Genomic DNA, 27,364 nt, shown 5'->3' with positions numbered 1-27,364 from the left:
AATTTAAATTCTTTTTATGCAAATGTTCAGTAGTATGGAACAGTAATAAATCTGGGAAACCACTGGAAAGGTGTTTAAGAGGACATACAAATTCCGGTCACACATCAGCAATTAGGAATCCCAAGAAGGAGAAAGCACCTGTCTTGGCCTTTATTGAATATTATTCTCAATTAGAATATTCATCATATACACAGGACAATTCCTTCATTCAAACTTCCATAGACATGTTCAAATTACATCATATCTGCAAAACAGAGAGATTGAAGTTATCATAACCTGTCTTTGAATAAACCATTATTGAAACTATAAATGGTCCTGTCTGAAGCTTGCTGAAGTGCAGAAGCCTGACAGATGCTGCACAGAAATATGACTGGCTGGATGATGTCTTCTGAAACAGCTTGCAGGAAAATGATCCCATTATGACTGTGGCTTTCCAAGCAGCCACCATGAATATCTAGCAGGCAGCAGAGGCTCCGTGTGGGGAGGGCAGCATACAGCGTAGCAAGCAAGGTGATTCTGGAGCTGCTGCTGGGCTGTGGTGAGCGGGGAGTGCAGTCACACGCGGAGGCTCTCCAGGCATGTCACTGTGAGATTTCCCAGTCCAGGAGCCAGGTAAGCCATCAGGTGGGCACACACAAGACCATGCTGGCTGGCTGGGACTGAAAACGTGAGCTTATCCTGTTGCTATTCATCACTCAAAAAGCCATGCTCTGGGCACAGTACGTGCCTCTGTGTGCAAGGTTAGCAAACTCTGAGGTTAGTCTTTGCCTGGGGCTACCCCTGTGCAAGGCAATGGGAGCAGAGCTTCAGTTCAAAAAAGCTCCTACCCCTGTCCCTTCCCAGTGATGCCAGTCAAGCTGCCAGGTGTTTTCTAATAACAGATCATACATTTAAGGCCACAGGGATCCTCGTGCTCATCTGGCCTGTGTTAAGTAGGAGATCAGACCTGAGGGCTTTTCTGTGTTGGTCCCTGATACAAATCCCATGTCTGTGCTTGAAGTGTAGACAGGACTCCTCTGTGATAAGGAGTGTTTCCCACAAAGCAACCTGGAGACTCCTCACCTGCCTCTGTTTGCCTTCCTCCAAATCATCTAACACAAGAGAACTGCTGACATCTCTCCTTATCGTACACACCGGCTGCAGCCTCAGTTCAACCCGGTGCCTCTGCTCTGGACCTGCTGCACTGCCTGCAGCCTCCCGATGTGTTTCTTTTTTTTTTTTTTTTTTTTTTTTACACCTTCAATTCTGCCTATCAATGGTTTTGTCTGAAGCTGCCAGCTGACAAACCTCTAGCAATTCAGCTCACCCTCGTCATGTTTTGCAAACTCTGGCACAAACTCTTCTCCTCTGGAATGTTCTCAGTGCACTGAGTACGCAGCGTTACTGTTAATAGTCCAGGAAGGATTTCATTCTGCTCTTTTAAAATGCTCAAGTGCATCTGTTGTCTGGCTCCTGAAAGGTCCATCTTGGTGGCCTTCCCAAGGTCTGTCAGTGAATATCCTCCTCAGTGAGGTTGTATGTTATACTGCATGGCCATGAAAGGCTTTTTAAAACTGCAGTGAAAATGAGAAACATTTACTGAACACTTCAGGGCTGTTAGCAGCCAAATGATCTCTCCCTGTGAGATCTTCACTCGCTCCCCAGGAGCCGGTGGTGCCGGCTCTTCTCACTGCCTGGTATATTTGCAGATGCCTTCCTGCATTTTCCCATGCTGTTTTTCCTGCCGGCAGAACCTCCTCCCTACCACTGAAAAGCCATGGGAACATTCTTCTCTGATTTCTGCAATTTTTGTGTGAAATTCACCAGGAACTTCACAGCAAGCCTGAACGCGCAGCCTGACACCACGACCCGTGTTCCCATGGTTCCTCTCACTTTCTGCTCCGTCGTTCCCACTACGTGCCCGCTGTCCCCACAGTGCCAGCTCTCTGAACGAGGACCGCTGAGCAGTAGCCGCGAGCACAGCTGGGCACGACCCACGGCTGCGGTCGCAGGCACACAATGTGTAAGTACTGATGGATGCTGTAGCTCAGCAATGAACTCCCTCGCCAGTGGAAGGAATCAGATGAAGGGATTAATTACCAGGCTTAGCTCTTGAACTGGTATCTCTCAACCATGCAGGCCCCTCCCTGGTACTTCATCCATTCATTTTTGGTCAAATTAGAAGAGGTGGAAAAATGAACAACGAGGGCGAGTTTGGAAGAATGCAGCTGTAATAAGAAGCAGTATCGATTGCCACCAAAAAGGCTTTATAAATCTTTCATGCTCTCTCTCAGTCCGGACCTGCCCCACTGAACCTCCCAAGACTGCTCGTTTCTAAGATGCGTGTCAGATAAAAATGCGTTAACAGGGAGCAGGGCTGGAGACCTCCCGGCTCTCCTCCACACCGTGCTGGCCTCTGGGCACTGCAGCGGGGCCAGGGAACCCATGGGGCTCGGGGCCTGCCCCTGGCACCATCCCATCCCGTTTGCCAAGTGCCCAGGCCCGTGCACCCAGCCCACCCCGCAGGGCTGGCAGCTCCCTCTGAACTACGGCCTCTCACCGCAGTTCAGCTGGCTTTTGCAGAAATAAATGTTATTGAGAAAAATCAATGGTAATTCATTGTATCCTGTGATTTTTAAAGGCAATTAAGGCTAAGACAAGGTAAGAGGTTAGCAAAATCTCTCATTCTTTAATATATTGTATTTTCCCATTAATTCTCTAATCTTGTGACAAATTCTCCCAGGCAGAGGGCCAGCTTCCTGCCCACTTGAACTCTCCCTGAGTTATGAACGAAGCAGGTAATGCCTCAGCCCACTGCCGAGCAGCCCCGGTGGTGGCTGTGCGGCGAGGAGGGGACATCCCGCACACCGCCGCAGTGCTGCGCTGGGCACTGGAAGCCGTCTCTGTGGCAGGGCAGAGCTGGTCCCTGGCCATGCCTTCCCCCTGCTTGCTGCAGGGTGGGTGAGACACACACACCTTGAGGTGGCAGCCCCCCGGCCCACCCCGCTCACCGCAAGAGCAGAGGGGGGCTTCTGTGTCAGGAGTCGCAGCCCCTGGGGGGCGGGGGGAACGCCGCGGTGCAGAAGGAAGCCAGCATTCCCCAGTTCTGTCCCCGCTCGTTTGCACCAAAGAGTTAATAACTAAATTACTACTAATTAGGGATACTGTGAATGAGAACACATCATACTTCTGCTAATCACCAGTGTGTTTCTGTGTAATGTCTGGAAAATCAAAATTATTAATGAAGAAGTTATTTTGGAATTCAGAGTTTAATTCTGCAAATTCTGGATAATGGCAGACTGGTTTGCCAGCTAATTTTCACATCATAACATCAGAGCCCCTTAATTAATAGTGAACTAATTAGAGAAGACTAACTTAAAGACAGCAGAAGTTCCTTCGGCGGCCGCAGCTCTGCTGCCACGAGCCCGTTGTGTGCGGGCGGCGCAGGAGCAGGAGGCAGCTGCAGAATTTGGCTCAGAGGGGACAGCCACCCCTGCCACTGGCCGTGTGCTGGGAGGCACCACCACAGTCAGACCCCCAGAACGTGAAGCTCATTTCCAAGCCCCTCAGGCGCCAGCACTCCCAGCTGCAGGCTCCTGGCCACCACTCCAGCACAGAGAACCTGGCTCTGGGCGCCTGCCACCAGCAAAACTGCCCGGGGACCACTGTGGCCTTTTGGAAGAGGTGCAGGGAGCAGAGCCGCAGGACCTGCTGCTTGTCTCCGCACTCCAACACCACAGCAGCCACAGTCCATCTGCCTGTCCTGTGAAGGCTGCAAGATTTCTTCATCCTCACCTTTGGTCTCTGCAGCCCTGGCTTGCTCTGCCTCCCTCACGTTCCCCCAGCTTTGCTCTCCCAGCCAGCTTCCTTCCTTGCAAGCACAAAGTCAGACCTGACTAGGCACCTGAAATATTTGTTTGAAAGCTCCATGGTGCAATTGTCTGCTAGAAAACTTCAGCTGTTAACCTGGGTTCCTTCTGCACTGTTCTGCAAGGGACAAGAGGAAATTCCCAGTCTAGCTCTGGGTACATTTCAAGTCAATTGCTCCTCGGATGCCTCACTGTGAGACCTCTCTGGAAATGCTGTGAAATGTCTCCTCCAAAACAAGGGTGGGAGCTTTTGCCCTGTGTAAGACAGACACAACATTAACAACCTAAATATTTACCTGCTTCATTCTGGATCCTATTTATTAGGAATATTTTCCACCTCTCCACCTAACTAAGCAGAGTTTTCCCTTAAAACAGCAAATATTATGGCCTTTCATTGCACAGAAATTTATTGGTACAGGGTAAAAATGCTACTGTATTCCAAACATTGGCAAGAAAGCCGGGAGCCTCCGATCGTGCCAGCTTTTAATAAGATACACATTGAAGCTGCATGTTGCTTGCAAGTTGCATGTTTATTTAAACAAGAATTTCCAAGTGTTTAGGGACAGGGGTTGCTACAACAAGTTCTTATCATTAAAAACAATGGTGCTGAAACTTTCAGGAAGGAGAATTACAAATGGAGTCACTCTGCAGAATAAATCACTGATAAACTTTCAGCACAACTGATTTTAACCCAGAAAGAAAGTAAGGCTGGATCTTAACTCTCTTCTAATGGATGTACACACTCCCGGGATGGTTAGGGTTCTATTATGATACGAAATGATTTATTTGGGGATTTCAAATGCTTTAAATAAATCTTTCTTTTAGCCTCTGAATTATGTATTTTTCTAGCAGAGCCAGAGATATGGCACTTTGTCTAGGCAATTCTACAAGTCCAGGAATATCACCCAAACTTTTCCAGTTACCTGCCTTTAGAAACCTCTTCTGTGACTTCCAAAAAATTACACACAGAGAAGGGTGCTCACAGGCTGACACTTGCCTTTGGTAGTGGTGATAAATGAAGCTTCCCAGCTTAATTGTGCCAGGGGTATTGTCACACGCAATTAAAACATTACACGCGCACCGTCAGCTGAAAGAACTCTGCTCGGGCCACAGGGTCAAGCTCTTTCAAGTCAGGAAATGTCAGTTTGCCGCTGTCTATCCAAGCTTTATTCTAACTCCTGAGCATTACCAAGGTGCTGAATGAGACCAGTGGGGAGAGGAGTTTGTACGGTCACGAATGGCTGTCAAAGACCCTCCATAGGGCAGGCAGGCCAGGGGGCGATGAGCCTGAGCACGGAGGTAGCCACCAGCTTCCCTGATGGCATGGGTGGCCACGTTGCCACCAAACCTGGCAGGGGCCCTGACATGACGCCTAGCACCAACACAAGTCACTTGGGGAGCATCAGAAGAGCACGGGCACCAAGCAGAAGGCTGTTGGAGGATGCCAGCCTCCAGCGCTGCCTGTGATGACTGCAAGCAAGCGAGAAGCTGGGCTGTTGCAGAGCCCTTGGGGTGGTTGAGCACACAGCGAGCCAGCCTGGCCACACCACTGACCACCGGCCTTGGCTTCCCTGTGCAGCACCAAAGGTGCCGGGGCCCCAAACCACAGCACACCCACGGCACGGCTCTGCCTGCACAGCACCCAGGCTGCGCCCAGCCCCACACGGGCTGCTGAGGAGGAAGATAAGTGATCCCCCGCCACCGTGCCTAGAGAACTGCTGGGGCTCAGTAAATAAAAGGAGACGCTAAATATTATTTTTGGTAGGGATTTTCGTATGAAAAAGTAAAACACCATAAATCAGGCACAATGCTACAATCAGCACATACTTGTGAATAAATGCATCCTGTAGTACATTTCAGCATAAATTATAGCCACTTGATTTAGGCTTTGCTGCACAAAGCCATATTATTTAAATTCAGCCAGAATTGAGTCCACTCACATTGCTACACATTTATAAAACATATTCATGATTATTGTCATAAACTCCTGAGAACTGGCTGTTGAGTTATTTTGCCACATCATCATCTATAGTAAACAAGACTTATTTTACATTTCTCTTTTCTTTCCCGACAATCTGCTACAAAATGCTCCACAGAATTAATGCCTAAGTTATAGCCAGATTTTCTCCAGCAAGTGTGAAATAATACCTATTACACAGTATGGCAAATGCAAACCCATGCACAGCCAGAAGCTTTGAGCTCTGTTGCAAGGACCGTGTGAAGTTCCCCATGTGCTCTGCCTCTCTCTTTTCTCTCACTCTCTCTCAAAAACAAACAAAAAAAAATCAGCTGATTCAAATAAAAAAGCCAGGGGGCTCAGAAGAAAGCATGGGCCCCCTCCCTTGCTGGCTGGTAGCTCCCTGGACAAGAAGGGATTTGTTGAGAACAGGCAGAAGGATGACTGAACTAGAAGAGACGCAGGACTCTACGTGACTAAAAATCTCAGTTTCCTGGGACTTGCAAGGCCAGTGAGTCCCGCTGAGGACCACCATAACACACCGTAATTAACTCATAATGCAGAGGTTTTGATTTCGTGAATTGTTTTCTGTTCTCCATGCACAAGTAAAATACATAATCTCTTACAGAGACAGTCAAACACTAAGCACTCTGCCATTGTAAAACATTCAGAATTCAGAGAAAGTCATGGATTATCTGGCCTGAATCATACAACCTCCCATAATTATAAAATCGACCGGTGCCACTTTTCTCCCAGCTGTGATTGCAATGTGTCTGTTCTTCCACTGGCCTGGACATATCTGTCAGCTGCTGGCTTGCTTGTCGAGCTAAATTATTGTTTTACATTTCTTTTCTAGTTTGCAAACTTTTAAAAAATTAATCCCATCATTTCAACAAGTGTAACAACTAAATTATCATCTTTACATGATTAAAGTCTCTGCTGCGTCTTTTCTTGGCAAACATTACATGCACATAATTTTACTAAATGTAATAAACCAACCATAGAACTATTAATTTTAGCATGGTATTCATAACAATTAGAAACGCATGAACCTTAAAATGATAAAAACTGAAATGAATACCAAAATAGCATGAAACACAAGAATCCAGTTCCTCAAACCAGGAAAATGGATATTACTGTGTTGTGCCACCATATACATTTCAAGAGACACAACCACCGCTGGAGGTGCAGTGCTGCCTGGGTCTCTGGGGCAGGTTAGAGCTCTCCCGGCTGCTCCCCAGAGGGAGGAAACCAGTGGTGCTAGGGTGGGGGTGTCACCCCCATATCCCTGCCACCCCACAGACCCCACGTGCCATGGGAGTGGGAGATGACCTGCTTTCCCCAGAGCCTGGTGGGAGCGGGTGCAGTGGCCAGGCTGGCATGGGTAGGGCACAGCACGGCAGGGGATGGCGTGGCACGGCACAGCAGGGCACAGAATAGCACAGCAGGGCACAGCACAGTGGTGCTCCCCAGCTCATGCTCAGCTGGAGAGTTGGAGGGGGTGCATCAGCGAGCCTGCCAGTCCTCCTCCCGGCAGGCCCCAGGGCTTCCCCCCAGAGCTGCCCCCCGGCCTCCCAAGGACTCCCAGAGCCCCTCTCCCTGCCCCAGGAGGGGCTCAAAGGCTTGGCCCCACAGCGCTGGCTCCCCCTGCTCTGTGAGCTGCCCCACCACAGGGCTTCCAAAGACCTGGAAATTGTCCCTTTTGCCCCAAAGAATCACATGAGTGGGAAGCTTCACAGTTTTCTTTTATTTTGTTCATTTCAGCAACTGATCTCTTTTTTCCAGGGGGAGGGGAGGGAAGGCAAAAAACTAGACATTAAGTATTTGATCAAAAGCCAAAATCAACCTTTGGTATCAAGGCATTCTTGAGCTGCTTTGTTTATAGATACCAAAATATACACACCATCCCACACTGCTGTAACCACTTAGAGCATAAAACACTTCCATAAAGAGCAGCCCGTTGTTACAAATCACACACTGCTGCATTTCCTAGGTAATAAACACCAGGGAGCAAGAGGCAAGGCAGCAGCAAGACTTTCTACCAGATGATAAGGGAAAAGCCATTGTTACTGGGGCTGGAGAGGGCCTGGAGCCGCACCGCTCGCCAGCTTGCTTTTCTTGGAGTGTCCTAGTTTAGAGAATTCCTCATGGACTGGACTTTTCTGCATTTCCTTTCCCATTATCGCTGATTGCCAAAATATTTGTGCAGTGATGGAATTTGCCTGCCAGAACTAAAGCAGGAGGAGGGAGCTTTGCTTTAGTCTGACCCCAAGTCATGAGAGGTTGTGGGTCTCCGTCGTGAACTACTGGAGCTAAACCCTGGCAGCGGCCCAAGGCTGCCTAATGAGAATAACCCAGCTGGTCCCTCCCGCCCCTGCAGTCCCCTGGGGGATGGAGGAGAGGCACCGTGGCTATTCCAGGACAGAGGGATCTGATTGAAGCAACCAGAATGTTTCCACTTTGCCTGAGCGCACTAGGAAACTTTTGGAGAGGGAATATTTTCACAAAATATGCTAAGTGCCTCCAGATCGATGCCTGTGAGTAGGAAAAATCAAATAGTTTTGCCATCGTAAACAGCAGAAGGGCACAGAGGAGTCCAGTGAATAGTGGGACAAACAGGAAAGACTTGGAAATTTCCAGGGTATTGTTTGAAACTCAAGACAGAACATTCTGATCTACTTTTACTGTTTTGATGTTACATTTCATGTTTTAAAACACTCCGTGCCTTCACAGAAACACTGCAAAGACGTCGAAAGAATTCAAATGCACCAACTGCTATTTATTTGGCTGTCCTTCGTTATTTCTGATTAGCAACTTTTTCATCAGAATGGAAATGAGACTCTTAAAGAGAGACACCCGATGCTGCCGTGCACACTGCGTGACCCTGCAGGACGGGGCCGTGCTCCCCTCGCAGCACAGCCAGCTGGGGGCTGACACCTCACAGAGCAGCAGCACCCCTGGGGCAGCACCCCCAGCACTGCACGCAGGCACAACGCTGTGTGTGTGAACAAGCGAGCGCTTGCTGAGCAGCAACTCACTTTCTTCAGGAGGAGCATGATTCCAATCAGCTCCCACTGACTGGTGGGACACTGGAAAAGTGAGCAGTAGCCAGCAGCTGCCCAGAGCACCAGCCCCTTGCAGTGCTGCCACTGGCTTCTGCTGCCCGTTTTGGAGAACAAACCCAAGGGCAGCACCACGCACTCACTCCTGCCCAGCCAGGCTGGCCATGCCGGACTCACTGCAGCAGCAGGCGGCTGTGCCACAGTGCCACAGCACCCCGGCCTCCCTCCCACACCCTCTCCTGCACGCCCCCCAGGCTCACGTTGCAGATCTGCTCCCTGTTTTCCAGGCTTTGCTGCGGGAGGCTCCACAGCGGTTCCCTGCCAGGTGCGCTCGCCTGGTGCCGGCCATGGCGAGGCGTTGAACCGCTGGCCAAGGGCTTGAGACACGCGGACGCCGTGGGTCACGGCTCTGCTGCAAATGTGTCCTGGATGCCTGTGATGCTTCTGGCAACAGAAATGGCCTAAATATTTGTTGAGGAGTAGTGAGTGCCTTTGTCTCTCAGGCACACAGAGACTTTTCTTCTGCATCTGCTTAGCCATTTATGTCTTTGTTGCTGCCAGTTGGAAGCTGCAGCTTGCAAACCAGGCCCTCCTAGAGCAGAGTGAATTTTAATTCAGGCAGAGGAGCTTAGTACTGTGCTCAGATTCAGCCTGACAATACACGCTCGCCATTCCACCACAATGGGAAGGCAGTGCCACTCCTTGTGCTCAGCCTCAAGCTTGGCCATCAGAGCCCCCTGCACCCTTCCTGGGAGCTGCGTCCAGGTCCTGGGAGCAGAGCCCCCCCTGCCCCTCCCAGCGAACACAGCTCTTCTCTCCACTGAACACTGCCCGTGCTTCCAGCAGTTGGAGTACATAACACAAGCTTCAGTCCTGGCTTAAGTTTTTAGTAAAGGGGTATTTCACCACAGCAAACAGTTGCTGAGGGAAGCAGATCAGATTTGTTCATCTATCTAGTCAGTCTTTAGAAGTATTGCTATGCTCACAGGAGTATACATTATTGGATTACCATTGGGTTTAGGAGAAAGATGTGGAAGCACAAAACACCTTCTGCACAAAACACCTTCTAATACATTCACTGCAAATGTGCTCGGGCTGGAGAACAGAATGCCAGAGAGACAGAGGTATCAGGCATCTTAACCAGGCATCTCACCATAACTAGCTTTACACAGCTTTCACATACCAGGGGGGAAACAGGCTTTTCAAAGATAGACACAGCCACAAAGATGCCATACCACCATTGACCAGCCAATATTTTCCCTTCGTGTGATGCGCTGCCGAGGTGTGAGCTTCCCAGGCAGCCAGGGGCAGGCAGGGCAGCGGGGTCTGCAGCCAGGCAGGCTGTGACAAGTATTTGTGCATTCGATGCTCTGGCCAGTTTTACATTTTATTGTCTAGCCCTTCAAACAGATACCTGATCTGTCAAAATATAAAAACTCCTAAAGATCAAAATACTTCACAGAAGAGCTCCTGAGGCATTCCCACATGAGATTTCCAGGGAGCCTGCAGCAGGGCTGAGGGTCAGCTTTGTCACCACTCCCTCCTCAGAGCTGTGCTGAACAATTAGTCTCAAGTGAAAATCAACCACAGGAGGTTTTTTTTTTTTTTGCCTTCCACTTCCACAGATCACCTTCTGCTCCGAACATGGAAACCATATGGCAGACAGGTCCTATCCCCTGCCAAGAAATTCCTGCTTGATGAGATCCCTGTAGCTATCACTGAGGCTACATGGGCTTCCAGCAAGGGAGCTCAGTTTCTGCCTCAGACTCCCGAAGCAACCTGAGGAGGAAGAGCCAGGGCCAGGGTGCCAGCATCTGTGCTGTAGCTGTTGCCTGTTGAGTAATTGCCCTCAGAGGGAATATTGTCATGCTTATATCTTCATCTCTGGCCCTTCAGCTGGTGGAGGCTGTGAATCCAGCCATGCCCACTGCAGAGGGCAGGGAGGTACACCTGGGCCAGAGGCAGGACCCAGCTCCAGACACACCCTTGTCCAACCAAGGGGCGTTGGTGGAAGGCATGGAGAGGGCTTCCCCTGCACTGGGCAGTTTGCACTGAAAAAGGCATGTTTTACCAATGTACATAGTCCAAGCCTTGGAAATACTGAGAATTTCACCTCCCCCAGCTCACAAATACATCACACAAGTGGTCAGGTTTTTAGAGGAATAGTTTCCCAAATTAGTCAAGTATTGAGAAGTTTCATTTAAAACTGTAAAAATCCAAACAGTAGCCCAATCCACAGAGGGACAATTACAAAATGCAGGGAAGTGTATCCCAAATCATGTGAAGTCAAGCACAGCCAGGACAGAGCCCCCATGCAGCGGCCAGGCTTTATGGAGACTGAACCTGCAGTGCCTGTGCTACAGCTGCCTTTTCAGTTCTTCAGGAGTACAAGCACCATTCCTCACGCTAGGTTTTCTCCTGGAAGAAGTGCTGATGTGGATGGAGTAATCATTGGTCTGAATGATTGCCTTGTGAAAAGGATGGGGTCTGATGCAGGGAGAGGCTGGTATCAGGGGATCAACACTGCTGCACAGGACGCAGTCTCTTATCTGCATCCGTGTCTTGTTTGCGGGGCGTTTGTGATGTGCATCCATTTGTCAGTGAGAAAATGATTTGCAAATACAAGTGCTGGCAAGAAGGGAGCATGAACTAAAGCGATAAGAAATGAAGACGCAGCCTCACCCCAGACACATCCTCAACACAAACGTGAGTTGTGCCTTGCTACTGAGCCTGGCCGATGAGCAGAGCTGTGCTGGGGGAAGCACAGGGAAACCCAGGGAACCCTGCAGGAAGAGGCTGCCTTCAGAAGCTCCCAGCTGCTGGAGAAGCCAGAGCTACCACCTCCTGAGGAGGCGGATGGGCCCAGCAGCCAGAATTCCATCCTGGGAACAAGGTGGGAGCCTTGTGGGCTGCCCACAGCAAGGGCTGGGCAGCAATTGCTGGTTCCAAGGCTTCCCCAGTAACACCAAAGGCTGCTATCATCCTTGCCATTAAATCACACATTAAATCAAATCATGTCAGAATGCTCCTTGGGAATGCCAGGGGATGCAGCACTGCCATTAATGACCATTCTATGAAATCTGTCATTAAACTGCTTTTTAATCCAAGTGGCATATGCTATTAGCTAGTTTTTCTGGTCAAATTGTCAAACACCTTCAAAGAATTGAAACACCAGCCCCATCACTTTTCCTAACCAGGCCCACAGTTCAATCACAGGAGACTATTGACACCATTTCATCAAGACTTACCTTTCATCAAACCTCCCCTCCTTCATGAAACGCTACCATCAGCAAATGAAAGCATGTACAACGCAAGTGGAGCGAGCCCTGCACTGAACTGGTGAGCATGCTGTAAAATCCTACTTATTGATTAAATCACAGATGAATCATTTTCCCAGACGTCTGCAGCTTTTGGCCCACTGAGAAGGGTCAGGACGCTCTGTCCAGCACCAAGGCAGCGACTGGTGGCTGGGGACACAGGGGACACCACTGGCAGCACCTGGCACAGCAGCGATGCAAACCCCCACTGCGCGCTGGGGAGATGCAGCATGGCCAGGCACGGACAGCCTGGGGACACACGAGCCCCCTGTCCCCCAGCAGGTGGGGGTGCTGGGGGCCCCAGTAAGCCTCTCACCACAGTCCCCCAGGGCACCACCAGGTTTGCTTGAGAGCTAGGAAGAAAAATCAATGAGAACGGTGCAGTCAAAACAGTTTCTGGCGGAGCCTGCACACCATCCTGAAGTGAATATTACTTGGGACTAAATTGTTTTCCTTATCTAGCAGTTTGTCCTACGGAGCTGGACTTAGCCTCCCAGCGAACCCAATAAGTCTTTCGGTTTGACTGGAAACTCCACATTTTTCCTTTTTAGAAAAATGTCACAGACATTCCTCTGTTTCATTACTCTTTGCTGCTTCTCCTTTCCCTCCTATTAAAGCTCTAGCAAAGGGAGGCTTAGTCAAGAGCCAGCCCAGAGCTGGACACAGGCCCAGACTGTCTGGACATCGCTCAACAGTGGAAAGACCTATTGTTTTGCTTGGCAGGCTACTGGTATTTTTCCTTATGCCCAGAAAGGCTGCGCCAATTTACAGCCGGTGACCTAGGGAGGGGGAGGAAGAGCCAGACCCGCAGTCCACCCTTTTCCCCTCCAGTAATCTCCACCAGCCGGAGGCACTCACACTCCCTCCCACGGGGCAGGGTGCATCATCTTGAAAATTACCTCACATGCAGAGCAGCAGCCCCCTCCCTGCCCTAGGTATCCCGCACCCCCTCACTCACGTTTCCCATCCGGCTGGGATCTCATCCTCTCCATACCCCCCTGGGCACGGGTCATCATCTCCAGCCTCCCTGAGCCCTTCCTGTGCCCACAGGCATCCCAGCCCTGCAGATGCCCTGGGGAACGGCGATCACGTCCTGCTCCCACCCGGGACGGAATCTCACCAGCACGGCCAGCCCGATGCTATCTTGGTACTTCCAGAGCCAGGGCAAGCAGGAAGCACAGGGCTGTGGGAAAACTAAACAAGGAAGTTAGCCAAGGTTTCCCACACCACCGAGCAGGTTTGCTCCCTTCTCTTTCAAAGTGCTGGGCACAAGTTCAGGTCAGGCCTTGCCTTATCAAAAGTTATTTCTTCCATGTCCTGATACCATCAGCAGCTTCCACCATCCCGCTCCCAACACCGCAGCATCCCAGTGCTGCAGCCCACAGAGTGGCTGCAGAGTTCCTGTGAGCCCCCGTTTGCTATACAGACGAAGCTTGTCCCTACCCCTCACACCATGTGGGTCTCACCCAGTTATACATTCAAGTCTGGGGGATTTTCAGGCATTTTCCATGACAGGACTACAACACGAGCTCTTCCCCTCCCAACCACTTGAACCAGCGCCATGAATCTGCTTGGCTGATTGTCAGCAGCAGGAATTCGGAGCGAGCGATCCGCACGCCATCACGAGCATCAGCCCAAGTCATAACATCCTGCAGCAAGACGAGGCCCTGGCACAGCCAGCGGCTCCAACCAGGCTCACCTCTGCAGGCAGAGCTGCCTCCTGTGGCGCACACAGCACACGAGTCCTGCACCAACAGGGGACAGAGACAGCCTCACACGTGCCAGGTCTGCTGCCACCCTCAACCTGCCCGAGGAAAACTTCTGAGGCATCAGTACAGGGTAAAACTTTCAGGCCTGTTTGTCACTGCACAACCCCACAAGCCCAGGTTGCCCACTTCCAATGCGGTCTCAGCACACTTTTATCCATTCACGAGACCTGGGTTTGAAGGTGAGCTGAAGAGCAAGCTCCACGGTCCCACTGCCTCCTGCCTCTTGGCTGGCTCTCCGGGCTTCACCCTGGAACAAGGAACCACCAGCAGCACCCGAGTGCCACAGGCCCCACGCACCTCTGGCAGCCAGGGCTGCGGTCTCAAACACAGAGGTCCAAAGCCACAGGCTCTGGCCCACTCGTGGGCAACATCTTCATAACCGAAGGAAAGCAAACCATTAGATATGAGACCTGCAAGACAAGCAAAGGGAGGACTGCTGCACCATGAGTCTTGCTGCACGTTGCTTATTGTTGACTGATGTAGGTGCCCACCACCTGAAAGAGTCAGGTCCTGTCTAGATTCAGACTGCAACCCAGGAGCAGCTTGAGCAAATGACCTCCTGATTAGACAAATGTGCTTTTTTCAGTGTGGGTTTTAATATGGATATTTATTAGCCAAGAGCTGATGGGCAGCATGTAGAAACCATGTCCTGTCTAGGTTTTCAAGGACAGGAGCAGCTAATCCAGATCACTGGATGGCAGAGCAGTTTTAAGTACAAAGCTTATCTTCCACGTGTTCTGTTTGATTTTATACTGGACATGTTCCTAGAATCTACCAAGTGCAAGCAAACTACAGCAAAGCAGTGCTGGCAGACGTAGCTGAATCCCCATCTGAATCCCCAAACCCTGTGAAATGCTCCTGAGAGCACTTTCCCCTACACAAAGGGGAACGTGGCAGGTCTTAGAAACCTTCCAAATATTTAGCAGTAGATGACAAACACTAATTATTAGTGAAGTTCTGTGGTCCATCTACAACACAAAAAGCTGCACACAATCTCAGATGGAGACTCCCATAAGCAAAGATATGGATGGAAATTAAAGGAAGGTGAGCAACAACGGGGCTAATCAGAAAGGAAATGGTCCTTGTAACTCAGCCAAGTCAAACTCTGATTATCTCTTGGATTTAAAATGCTGCTGAAGCAGGAAAGCTTTAAGAGCACAAGCAGTAATTGTCTTGCAAATAGGAAGGTGCCGGGCTTTCCTTCTCTGCTTTGGAAAGGACAAAGCAGGATGCAATACATGGCTGTCAGAGGTCACAGAGCGGTGATTCGGCACTGTGTACAAACCTCATCCATCACCTCTGGTAATTAAGAGCCTCTGCAGAGCCTCTTGAAGGCCCTGCCCACTGTCCCAAGCCCAGCAGTGTGCTCCAGGATACGATGGGGAGATTGCATGTCAGTCCTCGGGGGCTGCATCTCCCACATTTTGCTTCTGTGGACCTTCAAAAGGTGATTATTCATATTTCTGGACTGGCCATCACACCTCATGGCAGCAGGACTGCAGAGCTGCTCTTGGCATTTCTGTCAGTGTTATTGCTGGCCAGCAGCACAGCTTCCAGTCTGGCCCCTGCCTTTGACTCCTGAGAGCTCAGCGGCTCCCTGCTGCGGACTGCTCCAGCTGTGGTGGAGAAAGCACTCAGGAGGAGCTGTTCTCTCAGACCATTTTATTGCCAGCTATTTTGATACCACGAATCATCTCTGCAACTGGGAGGGACAGGCCTCTCCTCCCCTTCAAAGGATATCCATGCTTTGTTGGGAGGCTGCTGGATGCCAGAACAGACCTCATGGAAAGCAGGTCGCGGGCCGTTCCTCTAATCAGGGAGGTCCTTCCTGACTCCTTTTCAAAGCATTTTTCCAAGGAAACTGGATGCACTGGCAGCAAGCTGGGCGACTCGCACGAGAAGTGTCACTGCTTTCAGAGGCAGAGCACTGCACAAGACGGAAGGTGTCAGACACTTCTTGACCCTGTAGTGAATCCCTTTTAGACTCAGTTCTGCCTTCAAGGTCCAGACAAGCCCAGAAGAGTTAAGGTAGTTCCCAGCTGCCAGCCTCCAAGTCTTTCACACATTCCAGGTGAAACTGAGCCTCCAAGTCCTCAGCAGCCCAGGGTCCGACTAGCACGGGCTGAGGCAGGAGGCAACACCCAGCACCTCTCAAGCATCCTCCTGATCCCAACTCTCTACTGGGCAGCTGATGAGATAGAGCTGCACAGGAAGGCCCATACGGGGAGCAAGTCCAGGGCAGTGAGTGGCAGTACTTTCAAACAGGGGAAGGACCACTTCTGCATCATGCCAGGATTCCAGCTTACACCTTGCATCTCTCTGCTTGGCACAGGCTGGGACGTGTGACCCTAGAGGCAGGGCTGGAGACAGCTGCTAAGTGCTCAGCCCCACACCGGGGCACATGTCCTGCAGCCCCCATGAGCCCAGAGCCCCTGCTGTATTTCTGGGGGCTGGGGGAAGATGCTGTGCAACTCCCTCCTCCACCATGTCACACCACCACGCTGCTCTGCCCCAGCACACCCCACCTGCACCGCACACCCCTGGCTGGGCTCAGGGCAAGCTGTGTCCTGCTGCCGGCACCTGGGGAGAACTGTGAGCTCTGGGCCCCCCCACGAGCCTCCCTCCCAGCCAAGCAAAGAGTGGAGGTGCTCAGAGGAGCACTTCTGCCCAAAACACACCCAGCAGCTCCCTGCGAGCATGAGGAACCAGCACAGCCGCCTGTAACGCGATCCAGCACCACGCGCACCCCAACACGCAGAACGGCGCTGCCAGCACCCAGCCAGTGCAAACACGCCAATTGGGTGTAATTGCTGCAGAAATGGGATAAATAAGGAAGCAGCAGAGAAGCCAACAACACTAGGAATGAGTAAAGCCTTGTCTCAGAGAACAAGCTGAATTCAACTAACTTTATTGCCCGTAATTATTTGCCCTGCAGCTGGTTGTGCAGACACACTCAGGGATGCATCTGGGATGTGGCTCTCCCCACGCCAAGCCGCAGCAGCTCTCCCAGGGCTGCCTGCCTGGCCAGCGGGCTCATTGCCCTTTGGAAGCAGCAGGAGCACAGCTTCCCTGCCCGTGCACCAGGTGAGCTTTGCACACCTCCAGCAAAGGCAAGGCCACGTGTGCTTTGTCACAGGACCGTGCCCTGCCCCAACACACATCAACTCCTCACTGCCAGGGGAGGATTTGTGGCACAGCCACAACACCAGTCCCATAGGTGCACCCCATGCTGGAGAAGAGTGCGAGTCCTAGAGCAATGGATCACAAGCCCAGGACTGCAGGGCCCACACCCCCTGCACCCAGACACCCCCGTACACAGCCTCCTCTAAGGAGGTAGTCCCCACGTTGGATGGAGGCAGCCTCAGCAGCTGAGCTCTGATCCCCTCTGCCCCACAGGGCAGGATGTGTGTTACCTGCAGAAACCAACCCTCCTACTCATACGCCCAGAACAGACCCTTCAAGAACAAAGCATGTTTCCATTTGCATGTGGAAAGTCCCAGTTTTTTCTCTGGGTGTTCTGGGAGGTCAGCTGCAGCTTTCAGAAACGTGACTAATACAAAGAAGTGCTGTAAGTATATTCTTATGTATACATAGGAAAACAAATTGTGATTTTCAACACAGAAGATCAAATAATATTTTGGTTACAGCTAATTACACAGCCCACAAGTACATCAAAGGGAGTGGTGTTATTCTAAGATCATTTTTCCTTGACTTAGAGAGTGCGTCGGGATTTCATGCCCGATTTTGTTATATGTTGCATTATCTTCTCCTTGCCATTATTTAAGAGGTATTCTGCACTGGGTGTGACAACTGGGGAAACAAAACAATGACAGTGCTGAACTCAGCCACCTACGTGGCACCAACCAGAGGCCAGCCAGTTAATGGTTTTGAACACTGATGTGAGTGAGATGTATTTCCATAGGCTCCTAGATATTTATGCCAGAAGGCATCACTAGATCATACTGTCTCATTTCCAACGTACCACAGGCTTTTGTGTTTTAACCAGTTTTTCCTCTATTGAGCAAAACGACTACTTTGGCCAAGACACCTTTCGAAGTAACATTAACCTCGGTCTGAAGGTGTTGGGTTGGAGAATCTACCACTTACCCCGGAGTTCTGTTCTGGCAGTTCATGCCCACCATGCTCCCCCGTCTCCATCCCCTGCCCTGCTCAGGTGGCTCTGGTAGCCAGCTCAGCAGTGCTGCCGCCCTCCTGCTCCATCCCTGCAGCCAGCAGCACACTCCTGATGGCAGCCCCACCTGATGGCAGCCCTCATCTGATCACCGCAGCGGACGTGGCAGGAGCCAGGCTCAGGCACCTCCTGCCCGGCTGCAGCAACCCCTGCTCCGCTGCTCACACACAGTCCCCACAGGAAGACTGAGCTGATTGATTTAAAAGAATTACAAGGGTTCTGTGGAAATGATTTGTTACCAATTAAGGCGGAAGTCAATTAAGGCAATTGGTACAGGTTAAAGAAAAGATGGCCCAAGAAATTCCTAATTGACAGGGGAAAAAAAAATACGGAGAGCAGCCTTCCAGGAGCACTGCATTAACCAGAGACTGAAGATGCTGTGAAGTTTTAAGAGTTCATTCTGTGATCAAGGGGAATACCGAACTCCTGCAGCTTGCTGTCCAGATGTGCACCTAAAAGACAGCTATTGCAATCACTTGATTCTCAACTGCTTTACGTTCCCTACATTTTCATTTTCTCACATTTATTGTGTCAGCTCTGTCTGGATTCTGACATTCATAGGTGAGTTTTCACATACAAGCAACCTTCACAGAGTGCAACCTTTCATATCCATCCCCCCAAGCTAACATCCACCACGACAATTCCAGACACATTTACATCCGGCTCAGGAAACCCCAAGCTAAAAATATCTGGAGGCTGGAAATGCCCTCAGACAGCAGTCACCTCTGCTCGGCCAGGCCCTGGCACGCACTTCTGGCCACTGCTGCCACCAGCCCTCCTTCAGGGAGGAGCACCAGCCCACACCACCCAGCCCTCAACAGAACCAGGAACTGTAGGAACACCAGACAATTAACAGGAACAGAGGGGTGAGGGGGTCAAAGGGTCAAAAAAAAGTAAAGAAAGGTGGAGGCAGTGCTGAAACATCCTAAGCTCTCTCAGAGCTGCCAGAAAGGCACCGAGAGCACCTCTGTGTCACCAGCCCCAGGGCAGCACAGCCTCCCCATCTGTCCCTGCCCCCCCCATGCAACACCAGACTTGGGTGACCAGCATAAATCACTGTTTGCACCTTGCCAACTGCTGTGCACAGCGCCGGTGGCACCGCAGTCTCCCCTCGGGTCTCTGCTGAACACCTCCAGCACCAGCCTCCAGCTCCTACCCCAAGGAAGTCTGCAACCATGAGGGCCAGCACACGTCCATCACAGGATCCTGCGGTGCTCTGCAGGAATAATTCTGATGTGCTGCAGACTTCAGATGGGGCTAATCACTCGCACAGTATGAAGGATGCCTTCCTTGGTGACATTTTTAACGCTGTTTTTAAGGAGCATATTGCCCAGCTGGAAATGAGAATCCATCAGGCAATAGCATACATAGTAGGTCCTGGTCAGTAAGTGGAAAGAATTGGGGTTTATGGCTCAATAAATCATCAAACTTTCAATTAGATGAGTAGCTTAATTACTCTGCTGGATTTAGCATCCTACCTCTTTTGTAAGATCATATCCTTTTAATGGCAGCACCGCAGTTACACACGAGCCTGACAAATTATGCTTCATTCCCTTTTGTTCAGGATCTCAACCTAAGCAGCTGGGACAGCACACCTTAAACCCATGAAATTACTCTAACATACAACTTGCTTTGGCTTTCCACAGGTTAGTCTAAATAAACATCACAAGAACCCTTCTTCCACTGGACAGGAAGATTGTTGCACATTCATGAGTCTCTGAACAGAAACATGCTGAATGGATGCAAAACAAGAGAAGCACACATCACCAGCAGGCTTCGGCATGCCTTGATGAGATGGGACCCTGTAAGTCTGACCAGGGATCCCAGCAGACTTGAAGCCCCTGTAGAAAGCAAGCACTTTGGCAATGCCTGGTCATTCTCTGGTTGTTCCACCCAAAAGCAGGCATGAAGGAGCCTTCAGCCACCAGAGACATCCTGGGCCAGCCATCCTTGGACCAAGGAAGAACAGCTGGAATCCTAGCACTAAGCACCTGTTAGAACATACGAACCATCACTTTCAGCTGGTGTGGCTTTACCACAGACACCGCAGAGCTCCCGTGCTCACCCAGGTCACCAGAGGTCAGACAAAGCCTCCCGGGGAGGAGGCTGGAAGGGGCAGTGCCCAGCTCCCTCCCACAGCAGGTACCAGGACACCCACCCTGCCTCATGTCCCCCACCCCTTGGTGTCCCAGGGGCAGCAGCACACTGCCCGGGAAGGGCCCAGCCTTTCCCAGCCCCACAGTGTGGAAACGGGGACTCCCGCATCATCCCCAGCACCAGCCGAGAACATCTGCTGCTCCCAACTTGCAGCAAAATGCCATGGCTTAGCTTCTGCCCAACCTGAGCTTGTGCTGTACAAACCATTAATAGCTCTAAAACACAAGGTGCTCATTCCAAGCACGTTGCCACTGTTATATAAGGGTTATAGCTCTGCTCCGACTGGAAGCGTGCCCTTCCCAAGCAAGTTGAAGCTGGCAGCTGACAGCAAGCTGTGCTGCACAGCAAGCAGGGTGCCAATGCTCTCCCCCAGCACCAGTGGGGCAGAGCAACAGGCTGCCCAGTGCAACTGGAAAGAAGGAGCCCGTGGCTGCCACAGAGAAGGTTCCTTGCTCAGAGCATCTCAGGGCTCCTTTCCTCTCTGCAGTAGCATTAACTCAGTCCCAAACAAGCCCCTGCAGGCTCCCTGTGGGATCAGAGAAATCCCCATACAGCTCCAGACAAGCCCCAAGCTTCTCTCCCAGTGGGAGAGCACCACGGAGGTCCAGGCCACATCACTGCCCCACAGCTGCAGACAGGCTGAGGAGCCCTCCCAAAAGGTAGGGCTAATAACGTAATTGCTGCCTGGGCTTTACGTAAGGCACACACCAGTTACCTCCACAGCCAGCTTCAGATACCTGAAGCCTCCCTCCCACAACCAGTTTCTCCTTTCAAGGCAGTAGCAGCACAGACTGCCTGTGGTAGAGGCTGCTCTCTGCACAGATTAAGTTTTTAAAGACATCTTCTAAAGGGCTGAGCAGCTCCCAAATTGTGCTAGTACAACGTCTCAGGGCAAGCTACCGATGCCTGAACTCATGGTGGGTGATCATTTCCTGCTGTTATCCAGCGCTCTTTGCACAGTATCAGAACACTCTACAAGGCATAAGTTGAGATATTAGATATCTTGGAGAGATCAAGGCTCGCATAACTTTTGCAACCCACAAAAAAAATCACTGCAAAGCAAAGTATTAGCAAAACCAGCATCCTGCACAGCACCAGAGATCAATGACATTCCCCCACTGCTCAGAGGGAAAAAAAGAGATCCACGCTTCTGTCAAGGAATTTACACATTTACAAATCACTGCAACTAATAGCCCCACAGCAGGAAAGGTGCATGCTGAAGTCCATGGCTCCTAGCAGCCCTTGGAAACCAGGTGGGTATGTTTGGCTAGCATACAGACGAGCATTCACAAATATTGTCAAAGAGCTAAACACAGTTTTTGACATAAAATACACTCACCACCCAGATCCAAGTGGGGATCTCTGACAGGTAGCATGCACCAGTGGGACCCACCAGAAAAAACAGCCCCGCAGCCTGACCATCCCACAGGTTCTCATACACAGGCAAGGACGTCAGGGGAAAGCTCAGTGAGGTGTATGGGGAAAAGACTACTGTAAAATTTCAGACAGGATCTGCTGGCAACCACCCTGCTCAGCTCTCCAAAGCCAGAGTTTTTCTAGAGGGAAACCCACAGCTGCTTGCAGTCCCCAGATTCGGGCTGCAGCGCAGACCCTGGTGCAAGGAAGAACTCTGCTGCTGCTGGCTCTGGACAGGGAGCAGACATTGCCCATCCCTGTACACATCCGGTGCCCCCGAGCTGTCCCTGCAGGCTGCCCCATTGAAGAGCGAGCAATGTAGCTGGTGGTCTATGCCAGGGACACTGCTGGCAAGCAGGGCTGCAAGGCCTTGCTTGACTTTACATGCCCTGCTCAGGGGTGCTTGAACATGCAGCACACTGAGTGCTGTGCAAAGCAAGCAGCCAGGGGAACTCCAAGAGATGACAAGCAGCACCTTTGTCTGCACCCTGCAAGGACAAAGAGGACCCAAAGCCAGGCAATGGCATGTGGCAGTGAGCTGGGGGGATTTAGGGCAGCCTGGCAGTGCTGACAGACCGGTGCCCAGTGCCTGGAGGAACTCACACCTTGCACCCGGTCACCACGAACCACCAGTTGTGCCTGAACACCCCAAACTGCAGTTCTGAAATTCCTCCACACCACCAGGGAAGAGCAGTAGCCCAGGAACACCTGTGGGTCACACCAGCCTCCAAGGAAGCTTTGGCAATTGTTACAAATGCTTCTCCACCTCGTTTTCATTGCTGTGATTTAGGCTGAAAAGTGCACTTTCTAATTAAAAGCAAGCTCTTCCCATATACTGAAGGGACTGTCTGATCCATGAAGAGTGACTCCCTTTCTCTCCTCACTTCCTTCCCGTTGCACCTCATGAGTTATAGGTATTTCACACTCATAAAAGATAATCACCCTTCATGGGTGAAGTAGCCTCTCTGTGTGTACCACAGCAGCAGCAGGATTGATAGGCTGTACAATTAAAACAGGAGCTGCAGCAGAAGGGCTGGGCACAATTCCTATTAAAGGGAAAATCCAACGTTTAGGCGGTGCTGTGCTCTGACAGTCAGGGATAGGATCCCAACATCCAGCCACGCAGAAGCAGCAGCACAGCAGGAGGCCAGCACCGGTCCCACACACCCAGCCCTGAGCAACGGTGCCGAGCACAGCCCTGTGCCCATCCAGCTCCTGTGGCCAGCAGCATTCAGGGGGTTTCCTGCCAACACCCCAGCTTCCCCAGGGCCAGCAGCCTGCTGACATTTGGTCCCACCTCTCCCTCATGGCCCCCAGCACAGGTGGTGGCAGCCCCGCAGCGCTGCAGGGAGGACCAGCTGTGGCTACCAGAGGTGGCCACCAGCCCCCCTGCTCCTGCCAGCCCTGGCTCTCCAGCAGGACCCCCGCTGCGCACAGCTCCGTGGGGGCGTTATTTACCTTGTTAATTTCTGAGGGAGGCGTTTTAATTGCTTTAAATTACTGCTGGAAAAACTGGAGTGGTCAACAATCAATCAGGCTGATTTACCACCCCGTGCCCACCCGCTGTGAGCCGGCAATCAACTGCCGCCACAAGATCTATTATTGATGAACTTTGCAGGGCTGCTAATTAGCTGCAAGCACACGTCCCCAGCCCTGCTGTGCTGGCAGAGCAGCCGCAAGTGCCCCAGCACAGCTCTGGTGGCCACTGCCCAGGACAGGGACCTGCGTGGCACAGGGACAGGGCCCTAACCCTCCACACCCTGGGGCCATCCCCTCCCACGGGGCCGCTGCTCCGCCGGCCACAGCTCCCCCAGGCTGCAGAGCACTGCCCGGTAAACAGCATTTGTCACTGCCATTATTAGATCACTCAAAAGGAATCTTCTTTTGAATGGGGCTACAAAGCAAGAAACTCCCTTTGTGCATTGAGCATTTATCTCCTATACCATTATGTGGAACAGCATTAGCCTTACCGCAAGTCACCTTAATTACTGCTGGAGCAAGGAGCTCCCTGAGGCGAGGGTGTGCAGGGGCTGCTCTGCACCCAGGACACTGCACCAGCACCCAGAGTGCCTGGGGACCACAGCATGGGGAACGGAGCCAAGGGCTGATCAAGTGTCTCTTGCACCTGCCCAGGGCTCAGTGAAATGCCTCTGGTGATAACTGGAGCATCTCCTGGCTGGCAGGTCTGCGGTGCATGCAGCAGGGCTCTACCAAACCAGCACAGCGCTGCTCCTCCTCCTCAGGCTGGAGGCACCCACCTCCTAAAAGCAGAGGAGCAGGACACAGAGTGACACGGGCAGGGAGCAGCAGCAGGACACTCCGTCACACCACACCAGGAGCTCCCCCAGCAAACACCAGCGCCAGCCCCAGCAATGGCACAAGGGGCAGAACAGCAAGAAGGGTGCTCCTTCCTTGGACCGCAGCAGCAGCTGTGGCAAGAGGAAAGCTCCTGGGCACAGAGCTGTGTTTAGAACAAAGGCAGCAAGGAGAGGGGTGGCATTGCAGCTCTGAGTAGAAAGCTACAGTTTGTCCCCCGCCAAGAGTGCCTTGGTGGTGATAGGCACTCATATGCCAGTCATCTATCAGCCCACTGATCTCATCCTTGATTTTCATGGACATCTTTGATTTTTCATCATAAATTCTCCTTGTTCCTCACTGGAGACTGACAGGGATTTTAAGTACAGAATGAAGTAGAGAATATTAAAGTGGCTGCTATTCTATTGTCCCTGTCACTTGTTTCATTTTAAATGCTGTCCTTATTAATGATAACATCATAACACTTTAGGACCCTCAGCTAAGGCCTTCAAGGACATTGATTAAATGCAGCTCCCCCAGAAGACCTTTCCTTTCTCTTAAATCCCCCCATTTCAGAGACAGAGCAGCAGAGGCATGAGGACGCAGAGCTCAAGGTCAGTCCTGAGCTGCTACCAAGGCTGGAGAGGTCGCAGCAGTTCTTTCTGCTGTCCCCAGCCCTCGCCTGCTCCAGCTCGCCCTGCAGAGTGCTGCCAGGCGGCACCAAGGCTGGTGACACTTGGTGGCAATGGTAACCCAGCTGCCTGCATGCACCCTGGACATTTGGCACCTTCCCCATCCTGGGCAAGGTGGGACAGGAACTTTGACCAGCCAGGGCCTCTCCCCCTCAGACCTCCCCACCAGAGCAGTCCTGCCAGGGGACAAGGTCCCCTGCCATGCCAGGGAGAAAGGGGATTTGTTTTCCTCTCCTTGTCATAATCCCATCAAAGCACTTCTGGCTGATGGCTCCCTCTTGCCCAGGGTGCTGCTCTGTGCCTTTCACCAGCATCCACACAGCACCTGTACGAGCCGCTTCTCCCTGGCAAATCCACACTTTTTTTTTTATCTCTAGACATAAGGCAGCAGTGCCCTGCAGCTCCTCCACTAACAGGTGATTAAAAGTGCATAAAGATTTACTCATTTCCCTTTCCTGGTGTCAGTAAGCAACATGAAAAATAAATATTCCAAGCACTTAAATATTAAGACTCCAGATTCACAGAGGGAAGTAACGACTCCAGGCTACCAGGCAGAGGTTTCCAGCCAGCTGCAGAAGTGGACTGTTTGCTGGCTCTGCTTCACAGCCACTTGCTTCGTGCTGCCACAGCAGCCTCCCTGTATCTCTCAGGAAAGGCACTCGACCTGCAGCCGTCAACACCAGGGCACCAGCAAATGGACAGAGCACCCAGGGCTGGGCAGGAGAGGGGTCTCTGGTCCAGACAGACAGACCAAGAGGACACAGCCAGGACCCGCAGCTGGGAGCTGTGCTGCAACCCACGCTGCCGTGCCCCCAACAACCCACAACAGCCAGCTGGAGGCAGCCTGGGCTGCAGACAGGTTGTTCAGGGTGAAACAGCTCGGACGTGGTGAGAACCACTCCAGTCTGTGCCTTAACAAGCAGGAGAATCTCTGATGCTCAGAGTTTGCATAACATCCCTGACCTACCTCCAGCACCGCTTATCTCTGCTGTGCATCTCAGCACTCCCGGGCTTGGCTGGAAGCAGCAGCAGTCCCAGGAGGCAAGGGGGGAGATTCGGTTCACACTACATTTACACCTGAAAGACCAATTGTTTACCCAAAGCTGTGCAAACTTTGTAGGCCTGGAAACAGGGCTGAAACCCTTATGCAACTTCCCAACTGAGCCAGAACAGCCTGGCACCAGCCAACACCACAGCTCTGACATTTTCATGGTTCAGCCCAGAGCAAGTGGATGGTATAAAACCTGAAACAGGGCCATGAGCAGCTCCTTACTCTGGGCATCTCTGTGCTCACAGAAAAGCAGTGTCCTGTGGCCTGGATAGGGTTAATTTTCCTCCTAATAGCTGGTATGGTGCTGTGTTTTAGGTCAAGAAAAACGCTGATAGCACACCAGTGTTCTAGCTATTGCAGGGCTTACACAAGGCAAGGACATTTCAGCTTGTCCTACTGCCCTGCCAGCAAGGCCAGAGGTGCAGAAGAAGCTGTGAGGGGACAAAGCCAGGGCAGCCGACCCAAACTGGACATATTCCATACTATACAGCATCGTTCTGAGCAATTAATATGGGGTAGCTGGCATGGGGGGAGGGAAGGAGGGGCTGACTGCTGCTCCAGAACAGGCTGGGCATTGGTCAGTGGGTGGTAAGCAATTGCATTTGTATCACTTGCTTTGCATGTTCTATTATTATTATTCCCCTTCCCTTTCTATCCTATCAAACCATCTTTATTTCAACCCATCAGCTTCTGCTCCCCCCCCCCCTTAGTTCTCTCCCCCATCCCCCCGTGTGGTCCCAGAACACAAAATCCTGTGCAGTGGGGACACTCCTGTGAAGCTGGAGGAGGGGAGCTCCCACGCTCAGTAACACCCACAGCCCCCACCCAGTTCTCATGGTGCAGCTCTGGGCAAGACCCCACACAGGACCAACCTCTAAATACCTACTGCCAAAGAAAAAAAAACACACAGAAGCCCCAGGACTGAGCTCTGTGCGGATCACTCCATCCTCTGCTGGACCACCACAACCTCAGCGCATCAGCTCTTCCACATACTAAGCGTGGCATGAGCACCCCACCAGGTTTATATGCCAAGCACCAGTAGGAAGGCACAAGCACCTGCTCCTCACCACCACAGCTTTGTTTCCAGCCTGAGCCAGACACTGGCTTGTAGCCATGCACACCGAGCTCACCCAGAGACCCAGCACTGCCCCTCTCCTCCCCCAGTCCAAGGAGTCGCTCAGACCAATGGGGCACCCAAGCCAAAGGGCTGCACCACAGGACACAGGGAACACATGAGGAGCACAAGGGCACCACAGGGCTGCAGCCTCCCCCCACCCCAGGCACCCTCCCGCAGCGAGGGCACCGCGCTGCCTGCAGCACCCCCACTCAGCTGCTCCCATCAGCCGCACAGAAGCATCAGTGACATGAGCAACACCTGCACTAACCGCACCACTTTATCATCACCATTAGCCTCCACCAAAACCACATTTTGACTCACCCACTGATTTTTAAGTCTTCAGAACAGCACAAACTCACTCCTTACCTGCTGGTTCCCTTACGGCTGCCCACAAGCACCACACCACAGCAGCCAGCAGCACCTCCAGCTCCTCAGGGCTCACTTCCCCATCTGTGGCTCCTGCTTTATAAAACCTCCCTCCTGAAAGCAAC

The 27,364-nt window shown here is 51.7% G+C and overlaps 1 long non-coding RNA gene across 1 annotated transcript; it reads right to left on the bottom strand.

The window, feature by feature from the left end:
* Positions 1-111: 111 nt before the first annotated feature.
* LOC119718557 (uncharacterized) lies at positions 112-27,364 on the bottom strand. Its single transcript, XR_005269689.2, has 2 exons — positions 27,240-27,364; positions 112-1,553 (listed from the first exon to the last, which is right to left on the bottom strand). It is a non-coding gene; the product is annotated as an uncharacterized lncRNA (long non-coding RNA).

The sequence above is a fragment of the Anas platyrhynchos genome, chromosome 16 (assembly GCF_047663525.1).
Source record: "Anas platyrhynchos isolate ZD024472 breed Pekin duck chromosome 16, IASCAAS_PekinDuck_T2T, whole genome shotgun sequence".
Lineage (NCBI taxonomy): Eukaryota > Metazoa > Chordata > Aves > Anseriformes > Anatidae > Anas > Anas platyrhynchos.
Note: the sequence above shows the minus strand (reverse complement) of the source record. Positions and strands in the feature narration are given on the sequence as shown.